Source organism: Haemaphysalis longicornis, unplaced genomic scaffold, assembly GCF_048455015.1.
Source record: "Haemaphysalis longicornis isolate Haplotype H1 unplaced genomic scaffold, Haemaphysalis longicornis Haplotype H1 scaffold_6, whole genome shotgun sequence".
NCBI classification, from domain to species: domain Eukaryota; kingdom Metazoa; phylum Arthropoda; class Arachnida; order Ixodida; family Ixodidae; genus Haemaphysalis; species Haemaphysalis longicornis.
The window spans coordinates 158801801-158822291 of NW_027526407.1; the positions used below are offsets into that span (position 1 = coordinate 158801801).

General features: G+C 47.4%; 1 long non-coding RNA gene across 1 annotated transcript; it reads right to left on the reverse strand.

Moving 5' to 3' along the window:
* Positions 1 to 16952: 16952 nt before the first annotated feature.
* On the reverse strand, positions 16953 to 19278 carry LOC144142022 (uncharacterized). The gene is made up of 3 exons (XR_013316794.1): positions 18891 to 19278; positions 18585 to 18678; positions 16953 to 18501 (listed from the first exon to the last, which is right to left on the reverse strand). It is a non-coding gene; the product is annotated as an uncharacterized LOC144142022 (long non-coding RNA).
* Between the last annotated feature and the right edge of the window lie 1213 nt (positions 19279 to 20491).

The following is a 20491-nucleotide window of genomic DNA, read 5'->3' on the forward strand; positions in this document are numbered from 1 at the left end:
TTGGTTGTCTTTTCGCGCAGCCTCACTGTTTCAGATTCTCTGTAATCGCATCTCTCCTTTCAGCTGTCTCGGGGAAGTCCGAGATAACGCACTGGTACCAGTGTGTGACCATGACACATTTTCAAAAACTGATGGTGCTGCCGCCCACTACCCATGAAAAAACCCCACACACTTTGCCCAATTAACAAAACTCCTTTGTTCTTTTGTAACAGAATTCTTTTGTTACCATTATTGCTTTGCTGATGCTCTCCTTGTCCTGACAAAATACAGCCACGTCATCCGCATATGTTAATAGTCTGACCTCACTCAAATGGCAACAAAACCCGGGCAAACCACCATCATTGGTTATGCGCAAACAAAAAGGTTCCAAAAAATGCAAAACAACAAGGGAGAGGCAAGGCATACCTGTCTTACAGAAGATAAAACTGGAATACTTTTGTATACATGCTTGTTTAGAATCAATTTTGTGAAACATTCACGATACGCCACACGTACACTCTCCTTCACAATATCGTCAACATTAACACAGTCCAAAATACAGAACAAGATATCGTTACACACTTTATCAAAAGCCTTCTGATATTCAATCTGAAGCATGGCTACTCTTCTACATACATCACAACACTGTAAAACACTGCGTGCGACACGAACATTGTTTAGTACGCTTCTACCTCGTATACAGCATGTCTGATGCGGCCCTACCAGTGTGGTTACTATTCCTTGTAATCTATTCGCTAGAATCTCCATCAGTACTTTGTAGTCTGTATTTGATAAGGTGATTTGCCTGTAGCCAGTTACAGACTGAAGATTTGCCCTGTCGCCTGACTTTGGTATTAAGACAGTATGCGTTCGCGAAAATGAAAGCGGCACAGCGCCCACCTCGAACGCTTTAAATAACACCCTATACAAAAATGGTGATAGGATTTTTGAAAACCTCTTGTAAAAAACGGCACAGAAGTCGTCCGTGCAAGGAGACTTGCCTCCCTTTAAATTGCCTATGGCTCTCTCTACCTCGCCAAACGTTATGAGTTCTTGTAATGTATTCTTGGGCTACGACCGTGAGTTAATACCCGGAAGTCAGACGGCGTACTCCCTCGCCTGTATTAGTGCAGAGTACCTTAGGACCTCCCAATGTCCGTCGGCGTCCATCCGTGCGCACGCTACTCTCAAGCGAAAATAAAGCAGAATTTGATTTTAGCAGTGATTTGCAGTTTCATTATAGGAAATAATCAAGGTGCAACTCACGGCTGAAATGGAATAATGGTCGGGGCGCAAATCGGATGTCACTCGGGTGCAACTTGGATGTCATTTCGGGTCCCCGTACTTCGCACCCTAGCCATCATCCACGGAGTGGAGATGCTGCAATTTTTTGTTTTAGTTTTACCATTTCTAGCAGCTTAGATGACTGCTGTTTGGCTAACGCTTGGGCAGTGCGACCTCGAAATGCCCACGAATATCGCACCTCTAGTAAATGCATGCCTCAGGCATCAAAAGCGATCGCCAATGTGTGTTTGTACAAATGACCGCTGTGATAGTCCATCCAGCGCAAAAGGTGCTTTTTGCGACTTCGTACTACGTTCCAAAAAAAAAAAACGCTCCGGTTAGTTTAATTCCTTCGTACTTATAATAACTTCCATCACTCTTCTCCCGCCTTTTTTGGCAATATATGTCGTACTATTGTACCGGTCAGCGAAGCGTCGCATGTGCGCTTGGGGGGTGGGGATACGTTGATTTCATAACTTCATAAGCGTGATACAGTATAAAAAAATTACGCCATCTTCCAGTGGGGAACCCTGATGAGGATGCGAATCATCGTGGCGGTTCCGTGTGGTTCCATTGTGTTGCCGTTAGGTTGAGTGATCTGGTTTTTACTAGCGCCAGAAGGAATTCCGCGTCCGGGTCCACACCGGTGGCAAAGGCACGCAAGTGCTGTTGTGTTACGGTGAGTAGGCGGTGGTTCTCGAGGCGCCGAAACTCGTCCATCATGTTCTTGTCGATGTTGTCTCTGTGGTAGAATCGGTAGTCTCCGTCAGCTTTGGTGAGGTAAAGATTGTTGACATTGGTGCACCGGCTGAGAGCAATGTACACGCCCTCCTCTTCGCAGCTTTGTCTTCTCGTTCTTCTTCTTCTTCGACGGTTCCCCTACGGGAAAATGACGACGGTGGTTTCACGCGAACCTATCTCGTGATGGATTCTTTGGTTGGCCAATCCCTAGGGGCATCCTGCCACAATCAGCATCAGAGGCGCTGCAGATGGGTCTGGTTGAGCTGCAAGGCGCGTGGCGCTTCCCGCCGCAGCTTTCCCACGGGAAATTCAGCATCTCCCTCTAAAGTTTTCAGTTAGTCGTTTCCGTTGACGTTCAGCTTCGCGTGCCTTCGTTGTATCAATAGCTTCTTGACGTAGTTTGAATGAGTCAAGGACATAAGGCGCGTTCGTAGCACTTGCTCCTGTCCCGGATTTGTAGCGTAGTGGGAAGAGCACCGCGTACCTCCCGTTGCGGCCAGAGAGTCGTGGGAACGAAACCAGGCGCCGCTAACTATTTCTTTTTTTATAGTGTAGTATCGCGGAGCTGTGGGTGTAAGGAGGAGAGTTGCGCACGCGCAGTGAGCGTGTGGACGGCGCGGCCATCGACGACAGAGGACCAGGCGAGCCTAAGAAATGCTCCCCATTTAAAACTAACAACCTAGAGCTACATTCTTTCAGGAACAAATCGTGTGGTGACTTAGTTTGAACTGAACGAGTTGCGACGACGCGCCTTCGGCCCGCCGAGTGAATCTGTCGGAGGGTCGGTGAGCCGGCCAGTAGCACAGTCAAGCCAATGGTGCTCCCATCAAGCCTCATACTAAACTCCTTAGGAGACCTGCAAGGAGGATGCAGAGAGGAATACAGCACTTTCGAATTCATTTTTCGGTAAAATAAAGTAGCTTAATGAAAGCCACCAAGAGTAGTCGATACATGGCCTTGGGACTCCATACTACAATTGGTCAAACTAAACCCACATCCTTTACAAATACTTTAATTTCCTTCTATACTCACTGCCGAAGACTCATTTGAAAGCATTCGAAATAATAGGTTAATTTATTTAACAGAAAAATACTCAGGTACGCTTAGCAAATCATATATGTCTCGCGATTGTCTGCCGACATCTGTCGTCATCCGCTCTTGTTCCCTCTAGTTAGGTCGTCCCCCCAGAAATACGAAATACCGGAGTTTCTTTTTATTCAAAAATCTCCGTCTCCCAAAAGGACGTCTGAACAGATACGGGGGAGGGACTACCAATTAATGCACACGAGGGTGCTTGTTGGCCCCAACAAGAACCAATCGTAGGTTTTTGTTCCAACTTATGTGAACCAACTCTCCTCTTTCAGGCAAGTACTGAAAGACGTCCCCTCTTACACAAGCTAACCATAATGTGCCAACGAACGAGCGAGAAAACACAAACAAACGGAGAAACTCGCAACGCTCAACAATCAAAGCTCCGGCGGTTCGTCTTCAATTATCGTCCATACAATGCACACTTACAATTGCGCCCCGTGCAGAAAGACTCCATCTCTTTGGGCGCTCACCTCCCTCCACGAACTGCCGCTGCGTTTTACGAAGCCCATCCGTCTGCCATTGACCTATATTCCCTCCACAGCGCCCACACATCCCGACACATAACGAATTCAACCTGCGCGCTGTCCATTTGACAGCGCAACCATGCCAAACCTTCTGGTGCGTCCCCGCATTCAAATTTTCGAACCCACCAGTTACCTCGCAGCTACCGTAACTCTTCCGACGAGAACCCGTCGAGCCCTCTTATATAGTACGTACTATTATGAGCAATATGAAACGGAACACGGTACACGTGGCAAACAGCCTCAAAACAGAGTGACTGAGAGCGATGCGGGAATGGCGCGGTAAAAAAAAATTACCGCGCCTTCCCGCGAGGGGAACACGAGTAAACGCACAGCATTGGGGCCTCAGTACTGATTGAAGGCAGTGTTGCTTCCATCGCTTCTTCCGTGATGCTGGAGTAGCAGACACGAGTAAACGTGGGCACGAGCGTCAACCAAGGAAGGAAGGAGCAACGCAGTGACTGAAGCACGAGCGACCGCTAGCCGCTATATTTGCAGCGCGCGCAGTAGAGGGAGAGCAGTACGGGGGGGAGAGCGCGCATGCGCAAGCAGCGCGCACCCTTCCACTCCCCACCGCGCTGCTATCACGCACCTGTTACGCCGAGACCGCGACAGAGCGAACGGGCTGACTACGACGCATGCGCGCGCCAGCTGCTGTTGAGAGAGAGGAGGGAAGGAGAGGCGCACCTGCTGCGGACGCGAAACTGTTGACACCGTCCGACGCAGGAACAGGCGAGGCTAAGAAATGCTCTGCATTTAAAACAAAGGGGGAAAGGAAGGCCCTCTTCCACTAACTGTTCGCACTATCACCATGATGGCATTTCTGCAAAGCAGCAGCTCGCGTCATTTCGCCGATAGCATGGTATCGCCCTACAGCCGATAAGATCCACGGCTGGAACGGAAACAGTTGTTAGAACAGCGTACCTCTTTCCACTTTGTTTTCGGCGGCGGCCGCTCTGTATCACTTATAGCTGGGTTTGAGGGAGTTTTCTACGCGTTCATGTGTTCTCTGTCCTATTGCTCATAATAGTACCTCTGAAAGCACGGCAAGGGACTTTGTACCAGTTTTCCTAGACAAACCTATGTCTAAAGGAACCGTCGCCCTTTGCTGTTATAGCCCTGTATACATGGACACGACGAGGCAGAGTTGAGCAGAGAAAAACAGGTTTTTTTCGAATTGACAAATTGATGCCATGTGCGGAGGCGGGGAGTTCAAAAGACTTCATGGCGAGTTCGTTCGACTCGCAGGCAGGGAAGGGGTAGACTGGCTCGCCGGGCTGGGTAGGTGGGCGGTTGGGAGCAGGATAGCTCCCTTTTCCGGGAAGCCCTCCGATCCCCTTACCTGGATTGCTTGGATGGAGATTATGCAAACGCGGGAGGGGTCACGGTGATCTGAGCCCTCCAGTCGACTTGACCCTCCCTCGTCGAGCCCATGTATCTGACGGCTTTTTTTCAGCTGCCGGCATTCGTCATCGATGAATTAAGTTACTTGAGCTCAACAGACGGCCTTCCACCCGAGCCGTTCTGAAAAATACAATACATCAGCTACACGGAAACTTGCAGAATGGCCAACAGGTTCGAGGTACTTGCGACAGTAGTATCCAAACTCTTGAAAGACTAGCTTTTGCATCCAGGCACAGGCAGTGACCTAAAAAGGAAATAATGATTTATACAGTAGCGTACATACCGAAAAAAACAAAGTTTGCCAGTTCCAGAGGTGAAAGTAACTTGCCATCTTCAACTCAGCAAAAAACAATGTGTTTCGTCATTAAGCGGTAGTTTCACCCTTGTTAAGAGATCTATGCTGGCAGCTCCAAATCCACGATGTCTAAAGTGATATCGCCGTACGTCCAACAGGTGTCAAAGAGGAGAAGGCGTAACGGTGTCACAGGACTGCGGGATCACGTGGTTGACGGAACCTATATCCTCTGTCTCTCCTCTCTATGAATCTGTCATCCTCTACCCAACCCCCACACCAGCAGACGTTCCGGTGTCCACGCCTAGGTGTGACAATTTACGCCTGCTGGTGGACTTTCCTTTCCTTTTCTTTCACAATAAATTCATTCATTCATTCAAGGGAATGCTGGTCGAGTAGCAGCGCGCAAAGGGATGAGAGAAACGGATTATGGAAGATCGGGAAATAACGAAAGGGAAGAAAAAGAAAAGAAGAAAAGGGCTGCTCCAAATGTGTATGGCGTGGTGCGTCAAACAAGGCCACCGCTGCAGCAGCCAGGGGCACGCCACCCAATCGATCACCGGTTGCTACGCCAGCAGGCAGCCCTTCCCCAAGGCCCGTGCCCTCGCGGTTTCTCAACAACGAACAGCCGGTGAAGTGACCAGCGAGAGCCGAGTCGTGGCGCGGTTTGCTCCTTTGCTCGCGGTTTCACGACTATCTCAATAACCGAGATTAGCTTCACAGCTTCACAGAGCCTGCCGCCCCATAGTCGGGTAAGGTAGCGTCACTAAATGAGTTACGCTTGAGAGTACAGCCACTTCGTGCACCCTGAAGCGTCTGGGGACCATTTTGTTTTGTGCTTATAGTGTTGCCATATCTCCCAACGAAACCGCTGCCGGTTGTGACGTCCTCAGTGTTACCGGCCGCTGTACCGTCCTCGCAGCAGAGCGAGAGGGAGAGAGAGTGAGAGAGAGAGAGAGCGAGAGAGACGCCCAGAAACAAAATGGCTGCCCCCATTAGTAAACAAATATCCCGTGGTGCCTACCGATCAATGAAAATCCTGCCGGCCCATAACAACGAGAGAAAAGAGTGCCGATACTGTAAAATTCTTTATTTAGTGACGCTAAGGTAGTGCAATGAAAGCAAATCAAATGACTTGATTTCCATAAAGTAGGCGCATTTTGGAAAATAATATTTAGTGGGGAAAGTTTCGGGCAGACAATTTGACTGGCCCTATACTCTATGTTCGCAGGCAGCAGCGGAGCAAGAACACTGATTAATAAAGGGAAAAGGATACATGAATATATAGAGAGAAAGAAAAAGCAAAGTACAACAGGCAACTCATCTTACAATTCCAAACTTTCACGAGAATAAATATACGTGGCTGACACGGCTTAATATCAAAGAAATCACAGACAGAAACAACGAACGCTATAATTTTTCACAAAGAAGAAAAGTGGCGATACAATTCTGCTGTGGAACATGAGCTTAGATCGATGTTTACAGACATAAGACGGTTCAGGGGCCGCGGTAAGCTGGACCGCAACATCTGTATGCCATAGTTAGTCCTTGGCTACTGTACCTGCTAGTGTACAGGTGTACGCGCATATTAGTGCACAAAGTTTAAGTTTCAACTTAGCCAACGAACAAAACAAACAATTCCCAGACCTCTGTGTCTTTCGATAACTAATTGTCTGCCGGTAAGTTATCAGGTTGGGAATTTTCTTGAGCTGACTTTGTGTGAAAAGGGGGTATACTCTATTTATTCGATTATAAGGCCGGCGCGATTATAAAGCGAAGGTTCAGTTTGGAGAATAATAAAATCGGCATATATATATGTATATATATATAAATCTAGAGAAAGCTAAACTCACAAAGCGCGCAGAAATAGTATAAGTAAAGAGTCGGATACACAGCCAGAACAATAACAAACAAGGTTTACTTACGTAGCGGCAACGGGACTTGCCTTCATCAGAGTAAAGTTACATCATGTAACTTTAGCAAAATCATGTAACTTTACTCTGAATGAAGGCAAGTCCCGTTGCCGCTACGTAAGTAAACCTTGTTTGGTATTGTTCTTGCTGTGTATCCGACTCTTTACTTATACTATATAAATTTATATATATATATATATATATATATATATGTATATATATATAGCAGAACAGAAAGATACGGGACGAGGAACTCAGTAAGGACACATATCAAGGTTGCAGTCGTCATTGCCAGTGCTATTCGGCTGTTTCCGAGATATTTAATAGTGCCGAATAACGTGTGTTTGTCATGTTTTTTAATACAGTGCTAAATGGGCGAAAATATAAGTCGAGAAAAAATCCGCCGTTTTTCCGGGAGCGGGAGTCGAACCCACATCTCCGCATAACGCGTGCGGTGCTCCCGCCCCCGGAAAAACGGCGGATTTTTTCTCGACTTATAGTTTCGCCCATTTAGCACTGTATCAAAGAAACATGACAAACACACGTCATTCGGCACTATTAAATATCTCGGAGACAGCCGAATAGCACTGGCAATGACGACTGAAACCTTAATATATATATATATATATATATATATATATATATATATATATATAGGAAATGAGGGACTCGTAGAAACAACACAGAAATAAGGGTTGGCAGTCAAGAACACCTCGGAAAGCAAAGGGGAGGTTGTGTTAGCTCATTGGAACAGATAAAGAATTTGGAAAGAAAGAAAGAAAGCGAAGAAAAAATGCCCGCCAGGTGGGATCCGAACCCACGACCTCCAGAATACCGGTCTGGTGCGATAACCACTACGCTACCGGCGGGGCGATTTTCTCCCCCGCTTTCTGGGCTATTTATGTCGATGTAATTTTGTTCCTGTGCTTGGGGGTGGTAGCCAGCGCCACTCTGACTTCTCGGGGTGAAGGGGACCTTCTTTTTAATCCCCGCGCCGTGACTCGAGTGTCTACGACATGTCGAGAGTGGTCAACCAGCGTTGAACCCTCTTAAGCTCCCTATGGCACCAAGACTGCCAGAACAGAGGCCCTCGCTATGCATGTAGCGAATCAGAATAGGAAATGAGGGACTCGTAGAAATAACACAGAAATAAGGGTTGGCAGTCAAGAACACCTCGGAAAGCAAAGGGGAGGTTGTGTTAGCTCATTGAAACAGATAAAGAATTTGGAAAGAAAGAAAGAAAGCGAAGAAAAAATGCCCGCCAGGTGGGATCCGAACCCACGACCTCCAGAATACCGGTCTGGTGCGATAACCACTACGCTACCGGCGGGGCGATTTTCTCCCCCGCTTTCTGGGCTATTTATGTCGATGTAATTTTGTTCCTGTGCTTGGGGGTGGTAGCCAGCGCCACTCTGACTTCTCGGGGTGAAGGGGACCTTCTTTTTAATCCCCGCGCCGTGACTCGAGTGTCTACGACATGTCGAGAGTGGTCAACCAGCGTTGAACCCTCTTAAGCTCCCTATGGCACCAAGACTGCCAGAACAGAGGCCCTCGCTATGCATGTAGCGAATCAGAATAGGAAATGAGGGACTCGTAGAAATAACACAGAAATAAGGGTTGGCAGTCAAGAACACCTCGGAAAGCAAAGGGGAGGTTGTGTTAGCTCATTGAAACAGATAAAGAATTTGGAAAGAAAGAAAGAAAGCGAAGAAAAAATGCCCGCCAGGTGGGATCCGAACCCACGACCTCCAGAATACCGGTCTGGTGCGATAACCACTACGCTACCGGCGGGGCGATTTTCTCCCCCGCTTTCGGGGCTATTTATGTCGATGTAATTTTGTTCCTGTGCTTGGGGGTGGTAGCCAGCGCCACCACCCCCAAGCACTCCCTTTCTTAAGGGAGAGGACTCCCTTTCTTATATATATATAGTAACGAAATGAGGGGCTCGTTGGGGAAATACAGAAAGATAGGTCGGCAGTCTACAACGCCAAAGGAGGCATGGGGGTGTGGTTAGGCTCTTTTTTTTACTACGGGTAATGAAGTTGACATTTTTTTTTAAATATACGGAAGAAAGAAAGAAAGAAAAACACGCGCCCAGAGTGGGGACCGAACCCACGCCTTTCGATTAGATCTCGAATGCCTTACCAATTCGGCTATCTGGGCGACTGTGTTCTCCTTCACTTTCTGGGCTATTTATATTTACTAGAAGTGTATCTGACGCTTGAGGCTGGTAGCCAGCGCCCCTCTGACTACACGGGGAGAAGGGGACCTTGTTTTCAACCCACGGGGCGTGACTAGAATGTCTACAGCCTGTCATGAGCGGGTAACTGGCGGGAAGCCCTCTTATGCTACCTAGGCATCAAGGCTGCCAGAACCGAGACCCTCGCTAGGCTTTCGCAGAATAATATGGTAACGAAATGAGGGGCTCGTTGGGGAAATACAGAAAGATAGGTCGGCAGTCTACAACGCCAAAGGAGGCATGGGGGTGTGGTTAGGCTCTTTTTTTTACTACGGTTAATGAAGTTGACATTTTTTTTAAATATACGGAAGAAAGAAAGAAAGAAAAACACGCGCCCAGAGTGGGGACCGAACCCACGCCTTTCGATTAGATCTCGAATGCCTTACCAATTCGGCTATCTGGGCGACTGTGTTCTCCTTCACTTTCTGGGCTATTTATATTTACTAGAAGTGTATCTGACGCTTGAGGGTGGTAGCCAGCGCCACTCTGACTACACGGGGAGAAGGGGACCTTCTTTACAACCCCCGGGGCGTGACTCAAACGTCTACAGCCTGTCATGAGTGGGTAACTGGCGGGGAGCCCTCTTATGCTACCTAGGCATCAAGGCTGCCAGAACCCAGACCCTCGCTAGGCTTTCGCAGAATAATATAGTAAAGAAATGAGGGGCTCGTTGAAGAAATACAGAAACATTGGTCGGCAGTCTACAACGCCAAAGGAGGCATAGGGGTGTTGTTAGGCTCTATTGGTTAATGAAGTTAAGATTTTTTTTAAGTATAAGGAAGAAAGAAAGAAAGAAAAACACGCGCCCAGAGTGGGGGACCGAACCCACGCCTTTCGATTAGATCTCGAATGCCTTACCAATTCGGCTATCTGGGCGACTGTGTTCTCCTTCACTTTCTGGGCTATTTATATTAACTAGAAGTGTATCTGACGCTTAAAGGTGGTAGCCAGCGGCTACCACCCTCAAGAGGGTGGTAGCCGCTGGCTACTACCAGCGGCCACCCTCAAGAGGGTTGTAGCCAGCGAGCGTCAGATACACTTCTAGTAAATATAAATAGCCCAGAAAGTGAAGCAGAAATTAGGTAAACATTACCCAGAAATTAGGTAAACATTTTTTTTATACAGAAGAAAGAAATATAAATAGCCCAGAAAGTGAAGGAGAACACAGTGCCGAGATAGCCGAATTGGTAAGGCATTCGACATGTAATCGAAAGGCGTGGGTTCGGTCCCCACTCTGGACGCGTGTTTTTCTTTCTTTCTTCTGTATAAATAAAAAAAATGTTTACCTAATTAACCGTAGTGATAAAGAAAAGAGCCCAACCACACCCCTATGCCTCCTTTAGCGTTGTAGACTGCTGACCTATCTTTCTGTATTTCCTCAACGAGCCCCTCATTTCCTTCCTATATATATATATATATATATATATATATATATATATACTGAGGAGGGGTATGAATTGGAGACTACGGATTTTGGAAAAAAAGCCACGACTACTATTCGAATAAATACAGTAGCATGGGCATATCTCGTAAATGTGTGATTGAAAACGCAACCTGCGGCGTAAGCAAAACAGTGCGAGCGCATGGCGTAGGTGTTAGTGAAAATATTGATTACGGGGAATGAAGGGAAACCGGTAGTCGTCCTATTTTTTTTTCTTGACAGTGAGTACGCGGATCTTGAGCATGCCAGAAATCTTCCGCCGAACACGCGCGACCCAGATCTGTGGACAACCTGCGAAAAGCAATGAGTGCAGAAAACTGTTTTTCGAAACGTATACAACAAGAAGGTTATGGAACCCGTTAAAATGGCAAAATTTGGATTTTCCTTCTAAGTAAAAAGGAACGAAAATACTGATGTTGATAGAATCGATGTTAGACAGAGTATTGATTCGTTAAATTGAAACAAAGAAGGATTGAATGTTGACAAGTAGAGGGTAACATTGCTTGCTCTTTAGAAATCGGGACCCACAAAACGGGGGTGATTCCGCATGGTTTTTATGCGAAGACAGATTTCTCAGTGCCAAAATATTAGTTTTTGTATTGATGACCCCAGCCATGCATCGGCGTGATTATTTTTTTTTTTAGGAAATCTCGAGGGGCATACTGCCTGGGGCATTTAGCGTGATGGAACCCGGGATATAAGTAGACCATCTGAGGCCCGAATCCAGGCAATCAGTGCTAGTACCTGGACCTCTGCCTGGAGGCCACAGGCCCAGAACCACCAGAGAAGAAATGCCTGAAGTCGTCAAGACGTGCCTCCGACAAACAAGTGCATTCGGCAGTGTCATTTGATATTGTTACGGGGCATTATTAAATTCTCCGCAAACAGGGTGGTTTACATGTACTGTGCTAGGTGGGATCATCATCAAGAAAGGAGATGAAGAGGACGCTGATGGTGAAGCGCGTTCGTCCCTGGCTTGTGCGGTGCTCTCTTCCACCATGGTTCGGAATAACTAGCCTCTGAATGAGTATCGTAAATACACCATCGTAAATACAGCTTAACCTCGTATCATTTGGTATGGGTGCGGGGTAAAGCTGTATAAATCCGAGGCTTTGCTGATATCGCCCCCTCTCTCACCGAGCTTCTCAAAAAGGATTTTGTCTTTTCGTGGGGTAATGAGCAAGCCCAGGCTCTCAAGACCCTGATATCTCTCCTCACAACTTCGCCCATTTTAGCTCCTTTCGTTGTGGCCGCTCCCACGGAGGTACGGACTGACGCGAGGGGTCACGGCATTGGAGCCGTCTTGGCTCAACGTCAATCCGACCATTACTGCGTTATTGCCTACGCCAGCCGCCTGCTGACACCAGCTGAACGAAATTATTCTATTACGGAACGGGAATGTCTTGCCCTAGTGTGGGCTGTTGCCAAATTTCGCCCATACCTCTACGGTCGACAATTTTCCGTCGTCACAGATCACCACGCGCTATGCTGGCTTGCGTCCCTGAAAGACCCTACCGGACGACTCGGGCGCTGGGCTCTGCGGCTGCAGGAGTGCTCCTATTCTGTATTATATAGATCAGGTCGTCTACATCAATACGTTGACTGGCTATCGCGCTACCCAGTTGAACCTACCGATCCTAGTTCGGACTCACTCGCCACCTCACTCGCTATTGTCTATTTTCTCATTTCACCAGCTTGCTGCTGAACAGCGCCGCTGAACGGATCATCGACCACTTAACCACTGCCCCTACCGACCCTTCACTGCGGTTATTCCAAATGAAGGATGGCGTCCTCTATCCCCGCAATGTCCGCCCGGATGGTCCTGATCTGCTTCCTCTAGTACCTGAGCACCTTCCTTCAGATGTACGCCGGCAGCTCCATGACCTTCCAACAGCTGGCCATCTAGGGGTTTCCCGAACCTATGACCGCGTGCGCCGCCGCTTCTTCTGGCCGGGGCTGTACCGCTCGATTCGCCGTTACGTCGGCACCTGTGACAAGTGCCAACGCAGAAAAGTGCCTACCACGCTACCCTCCGGTCTTCCTCAGCCGCTAAATATACCTATTCAGCCATTCTTCCGAGTTGGTTTAGATCTCCTCGGTCCCTTTCCCCGGTCTGCGAACGGCAATAAGTGGATTGCAGTAGCCACCGATTATGCCAAACGATACACCATCAGGCGGGCTCTTCCAACCAGCTGCGCAACCGATGTCGCCGATTTCCTCCTGTACGACGTCATCCTACACCACGGTGCTCCTCGCCAGTTCCTGACAGACCATGGACGATAGTTCCTTTCCCGAGTAGTCGACGACATCCTCCGTTCACGCGGAACCGTTCACAAGGTTACTACCCCCGCCTGCCATACTCAAACCAACGGCCTCACAGAGCGCTTTAACCGGACTTTACCAGATATGCTTTCAATGTACGTTTCTGACGACCATAGTGACTGGAACATTGCCTTACCTTACATAACATTTGACTACAATTCGTCGCGCCTTGATTCTGCCGGATTCTCTCCCTTCTACCTCCTATTCGGCCGAGAGCCGACGTTACCACTGGACACTTTATTTGAACACCCTATGCCGCCTTCCGTATATGCACAAGACGCCATCGCCGCGCTGACTTTGCCCGCAACATTGCTAGCGTCAGGCTCGCTTCATCCCATCGCTCTAAAAAGGATCGCTACGACTGCCGCCACAGCACCCGCCACTTCTCATCTGGATCCCTGGTACTGTTCTGGTGTCTTGCACGCCGCGTAGGGCGTTCGGAAAAGCTTATAGCCAGGTACTACGGCCCCTACCGTGTAGTACGCCAAGTGACTGAGGTCAATTACGAAATCGCCCCGCTGATTCCGTCAGACTCACCACGCTCCCCACAAGCAGACGTCGTCCACGTCGCGTTTCTTAAGCCATACCGCTCTAACCTGCAGCTTTATCCTGACAAGCACCGAGACGGCGCTCCTATGACCGGGAGATTGTGTTACGGGGTAATAGTTAAATTCCCCGCAAAGAGGACGGTATACATGAACTGTGAGCCAGGATCATCATCAACAAAGGCGATGAAGAGGACGCTGACGGTGAAGAGCGTTCGTTCCCTGGCTTGAGCGGTGCTCTCTTCCACCGTGGTTCGTAATAACTAGCCTCTGAATGAGTATCGTAAATTGTAAATACAGCTTTACCGCGTATCAATATTTAAAGCCGAGTAACTCCTCGCATGAATACGCGATAGCGTGGAGCCAAATGACCCGTTCAGGCTCAGGGTGCGTGCGCCGCTTTTTTGTTGACATTAACGATATCCAGCTATTTGTTCCGCGTCATTAGTTGTGATGGCCATCCGGCTTCAACATAAAATTCAATATATATCGCCGGTAAAAGTGAACGCGATCATGCGGAATTATGACGCTATTTTCACCGAGAAAAGTGAAGATTCAACACTTGGAGGTATGCTTATTCAAAGGTTGTGATTCTTTTTTGCACATAAAAATTCCACCTCAGAGATTAGCTGGTGAGAGCTCGCGGCCCATGTGGAAGATCTGCAGCAACTTAAAATAGAGGCCATATCATTGGTTGCGTTTTGTCGCTTTGTTTCTTTTGTTTTCGAGTGCTATGAATAAATGTTGAGTACGTGGAAAGAGAGAAGTAGAAATGGTGTGTGGCATTACGTTATGAACCGCAATAATTGACGTCTTTTGTGCGACATTAGTGCAATAATCGGCATTTTAATCAACGAGGGCGTATGTAAAGGAAACTCATAATTAACAAAATCTTCTTAAGAAAGGTGAACGCTGATGTCACAAAGGATGTGCGCGTGATAACGTACCGACTCGTTTTCCCGTGCCCGCTGTCGCTACCGTCGCATGTTCGTTCGAGCGATGAAGCACTCGAGAGGTCTTGAGGGGTTCGAGTTTAATTATTTATTTGAATGGCGATGACATTCGCATACCTTTTAATTTGAAATGTTACAATAGTTACATGAAAACAAGTACACAAATACCTTTAGCAGAGAGAACTTCACGTGGATGCGGCCGAGTACCGTACACAACGCCACGGCAGTGGCAGTAGTCGATCGGCAGCGCCATTGCATAGCCTCCACAACGATCCGCGCGGACGGTCCGGAGGTAGGAAAAGAGGCAGCCACTGCAATGGCGCTTACTTCTACAATAAGCGGTTCGAAATCTGCGATCATTAACTTCGCATAGGGAAGGACCTAACTGGAAGTCCAAGGAATCCTCAGAGGATTCAAAGAATTAAGACACCGAGGGGTCCGATTATATGGGCACAGGCGCACTCTGCACTTCCGGGGAACGAAAAGGCTCCCGAGGAAGCCTGAGGTCCGAGGCTGCCTAGAAACACCTGAGGCATCGTTACGCACGGGGACCTATAGGGGGACCTGTAGGACCTATAGGGCCTATCCCCCTATAGGACCTATAGGGGGATAATTCATCATTGCAGATTAGGAACGGCCAGATATCCTGCAGCTCATTGTACCTTGGTAAAGTGGAGCATGGCGTCTACTTCAGTCCTACATTTTTCCGAACCCGCTGACGTACAGTCATTGTTACCCCGGACTATATGAAAATAAGTATAATTATGTTCAACAAGGGTTGACCTTGAACACATTTTATGGACCTGCCCCCTTAAAGTCAACACCACACCTCAAATACTAGACATCACCTTCCCAGAGCAGTGGGAGACCGTGCTGATCAGTTCAATCCGGACGTTCAACTCCGGGCCGTCCAGATGGCTGACGCCGCCGCCAGGGTGCAAGGTCTCCTGGCTGCCGTCTGATGGGGGAAGAAGGAAAGGGGCTCTCACCTCACATCTTCCCTTACTCCCGCGTAGGGCACAATAAAGCTAGGCACTCAGTCACTTGACTAGAAAGAGTCTCCAAGCGTCTGCCCTTGTCCGCTCTCATTCGGCCGCATGACCCTCGTGCAACCTACTCCCCAAAACCACCGAACAACATTTTTACTACGACGATTCCGCCTCCATAAAGAATGTTCCAACACAGCTTGGGGCGGGCTTACCAATTATCGCACAGTAAACCGCTGACTGGCCACAAGGAAGGAAGGAACAAACGTTTATTGAAAAAATTAGCAGTGGCTCAGGTCGGCTACGCCAGGATATATATAGCGTGAGCTAAGGTTCATATGGTTATTCTAAGCTTTCCTGGTTGTCTAGGATTAGCTTGAGTATCATGCTTACTGCCGCTTCAATGACGCACACACGGTACATGCATGATGTGACACATGTATATGTGTCAAGCGCCTTTTGCGCAGCGTCACCAATCGCCCCAGCACTAAGCTGGTTTCACAGGCGTACGCCAGTGTTGCTGCGACTCACGAGCCATCGGTTCCACACCCGGGCACCCCTCGGATGATCATCAAGTGGACCAGGCTTCCACGTGCGGAACGGAGGTCGGCGAAAACGCTGGGTGCATGGGGTATGTGAGAGACGCCGGGCAGCGAGCAACGTTCTGTGCGTCGTGTGACGTCACTGCTCATCTTGAAAACAAGCGCGGAAGGACGTTGACTAAGAAAAGATATACACACTGCGCCTCCCGCATGCGCAGCACACCTCTCCATGAGCCACGCGAAACTGCCCAACCGCGGCCAGTGTAGCTCACGCTACAAAACAAGACTTGGTGTGGCTGATGGGTGGGCTCCGTTAACAAGGCCTCCACTGAGTCAGACGTCTCCCAGGCCAGGTTAACAAGATGGACCTGGCCTTCCAGGCTTCCTTGTCTTCCAGGCACGCCTCAAGGATCTATAATATCACCCTTGCTCGCCAATGTAGCAATAATAAATGGTGCAAAAAAACTTCCGGAAATACCAAGTATTAACCATACGCTATATCCGGAATATATAACCATATGATTGGCCACAACAAAGAATCGTTTTTGTGGTGAAAGCAGGCGTAACTCACCTCAAAGCAAGCGTTGCTCTACCGACCAAAACGCACCCACGCCTCGCACGCCGTAATTCAGTACTTACCCCTCTTAACTAGAAATAGTGTCATCAGAGAAACTTCATTCTAAAACTATACCCAGGTAGCACAAAAGAGCTTAAATACGTCTACTACCGCGATTTTTCAGGACGAAAGAAACGGCTTGCAAACATCCCAGACAATCCGATCACGCATTCGCGACGTTTTCGAAAGGTCTTAAATCGCGTCTAATGTCCAGCGGGTATTACTATTTCTAGACGATTTATTTACTATCTTTAAAACATCCTCAAAAATCGGTTTAGAAGTTGGATTTTACAAGAGCTGTATAAGTCTGTCAATGCGACTTTTCAATCCGCATTTTAGATGGTTAGAAGACGTTCTGATAATTCTGGTCTAGCAAAGGGCTTTAGAAAGATGCTAAGAATCCCTTTCTTGGGATATTTAGAGCCGCTTTTTAGACGTATGAAATACGGCTTTATGAACCCCCCTGCCATACCCCCTCCCCCGGAGGTGATGCTGGGGGCGAATGCAGCGGCTTTGCTGCATGCATTCGCCATTAAAAGCCATTTGGCTCGAGCAAACATTTTATTGAGACCAAGCAATGGGGGTAATGTGCTGAGGAGAAAAATACCGTTACAATTCAGAAAACATTGCGGTGAAAGCGTCCTTTCCACCTGCCAGAAGCATCTTATATAAAAACGTCCAAATAAAACACTTAACAAGATAAGAGCAATGCAACAAACTTGTATCAACAAGTCCAGAACTCTACACTTTCTTATTTTTAAACAAAGGATGGAGGGCAAACAGAACTCTGAAAACAAAAACGAAATAAATCAATGCAAGAAACTTGTAAAATCAGGTCCATAACTCTGTGAACTTGCTTATGGATATTGGAAGGTACGAATGCAGCACAAATAAAACACTACAAAAAAGGCACACGCAAGAAACTCTCACCATCACGTCCACAACTTGTACAGTTGTGTATGATTATTTGAAAGCAAGTATGCAGCACAAATAAAACTTTCACAAAAAATATAAATAGAAGAAAATTGTACCATCAGGTCCACAACTTTGTACATTTGTTTTTAAACTTAAACAATAAGATGCAAGGACAACTTGTTCTACAAAAAATGATAGTCACTTAGGAAAGTGAAACAATTGAACTGCGTTTATCTGAAAGATCACATTGTAAAAATGTACCACAACATGTGTTAAATACTTTCTTCCAAATAAAAAGCCACGTGCAGCATGACTAACAGAGCATCACCAGCGGGAGTGAACATATCTTAAATGCAAAGAGCTTTTCTTCAATACATGCATGGTTCATACATGGTTGAAAAAAAAAAAGAAAACAATGCACAATTTTTCTAAACAAATAAAAAGCCATGTGCGGCACGACTAGCAAATATCACCAGTAGTAGTAAACCTATCCTAAATGCCAAAACGTTTCATCAATAGTCATGGTTCATACATGCTTGAAAAAAAAAAATACCCTCAGCAACCACAACAGATAATGGGGTCCTCTTGTCTGCACTGATGAGGGGCAAATCCTCTGTGACCTTTCTGTCGACGACGCCTTTCCCATTTCTTGCACTTTCCTTAATTAGCTGTGCTGTACTGGTCGTACCTCCAGCTGTTCAGGTTGTCTGGATGAACTGCAGAAAAAAAGCCAATAAAAACCCTAGGTGTGTAATCCGTTTAAAATACCCTGTTATGTGTTAGTCAATGTGGGTCTTACGTTCGCGCCTTTGCATTCTTGGGCTGGATCATGATGACTGTCTTCATTTCTGCGTCCGTGGCTCCTCGTGTTTGCATATTCGCTCTCACAGCCTCTTAAAAAGAGTTGTACACGCACGCATATTTCAGAGAACATCCCTTTTTTACGGCCTATTGTACGTACTACATAAATTTAACTAAACTGAGCAGTTGCAATAAGATAATAAAAAGTTGAACCAGGGCAAGCTGAAGCAGCAAGCATGGTGCTATTTCATTTAACACTGCAGGCTTCACAGCCCAAAAAGGAGTTGACTACCTATTGACTAACCTCTGACGAGGTGGCACAAGCTTGTTTTTCTGGCCCGAGTTTTCTGTCGCGAGCTGCCTAATTATTTGCCAGCTGCTTCGCTGAGCCACGGCACAGCGATCTTCCGTCAGGTGAAGGGTGCAGGCCTTTTGGGCTAGGAAATTATTTGCCGGCAGCTTGGTTTAAGTAAAGGTCCTATTCTAGGTTCATTTTAAAAGCGCTGTGACGGCGCAAATGACCGAAATAACCCACGTAGTCGTACTGTCACGGAAGTTGTCCTTCGCGAGCAAGGAGTGCCGGCATTTCGTGTCAGAATAAGTGGCTTATTTCGGTTATTTGCGCCGCCACAGTGCGTTAAAATCGGGCCTAGAATATGACCTTTAGTTAAACCAAGCTGCCGGCAAATAATTATCCTAGCGCAAAAGGCATGCACCTTAAGCTTCAACTAACGGATCATCGATGTGTCGCGGCTAAGGCAAGGAGCCGGCAAATAATTAGGCAGCTCCGACAGAAAACTGCCAAGAAAGCTGCCGGCTAATAACAGCTTACAGCGCGGAAGACCGGCACTCTTCGCTTCACGGCAGCTTGCGAAAGAAAACTCTCCAGCTGTCTGCCGGCCAAGCGCGTTCTCATACAGCATGCCGGCACTAATCATGTGACCGCAGCAAGCCAATAAGGGGAGACTGCCGGCAAACTTCCGCTCGCGCGGGTAGGCCGGCTGCCGGCCGAATATCCACTCCCAAGAATTGGTGTTTCAAGCTGATATATTTTAAAATTTGCTTAAAATATGCAAAACTAGCCATCGCGCGACATTTTTGCACTACTTTAATTTAACATGGCGGAAAGAGCCTTATCTCTAACCAGGATTTAACATCTTGCGACGCTTACCACGTCTATCATCTGGTTGGGGCGGCATGTTGCGATGGCAACAGTCGGGTCGGTTCCGAAACAGATCGCGATTTGAACCTACGTAGATTTTAATTGCGGCAATACGTTGATATTAATTGCTGCGACAAAAAAATAAACAGGCGCCAGTAAAATCGCAGTGCCGCTTCGAGCAGAGGCACCCGTGTTGAAGGCGGTTTGCAGAGCTTTATCGGCATCAAAACACGGATATCTCAGGCGCTGCGGCTGGCTAAACGTTCACCCACGACGCCCTGTCAGGCAGGCACTGCGTCATGGCATGGGACGACATAATTCTCTCATAAGGAGTGAAACAAACCCACTTGTTCGCTTACGGCCCTCCTGGGTTAGTGCAAAAAAGATGCCGCAAAATTTTGACGCCGGCTTTCTTAAAAATTACGGTGAAAGCGCAGCTCAGCGTTTCCGACCAAGGATGCCAAGATGCAGCACAAGTTGTCGCGCAAGTAAACCAAAACATTTAATAAATGTTACAATGCCAACAATATATTCCAGGAGCAGCTGCTTAACCAAATACTTCTCGCTTAAAACTAACCACGGTATTACGTATACAACACTCGTGTTTGACAACATAGCGAAACTGCACACATCAAGACAACTTAACGGGCGTTTGTGGCTGGAAATAAAGCTTTTTTCAGAATCACTGTCACAAATACACCAGAATCATGTCACAGCGCGGCGGTATCAACGGGCGGAACAAT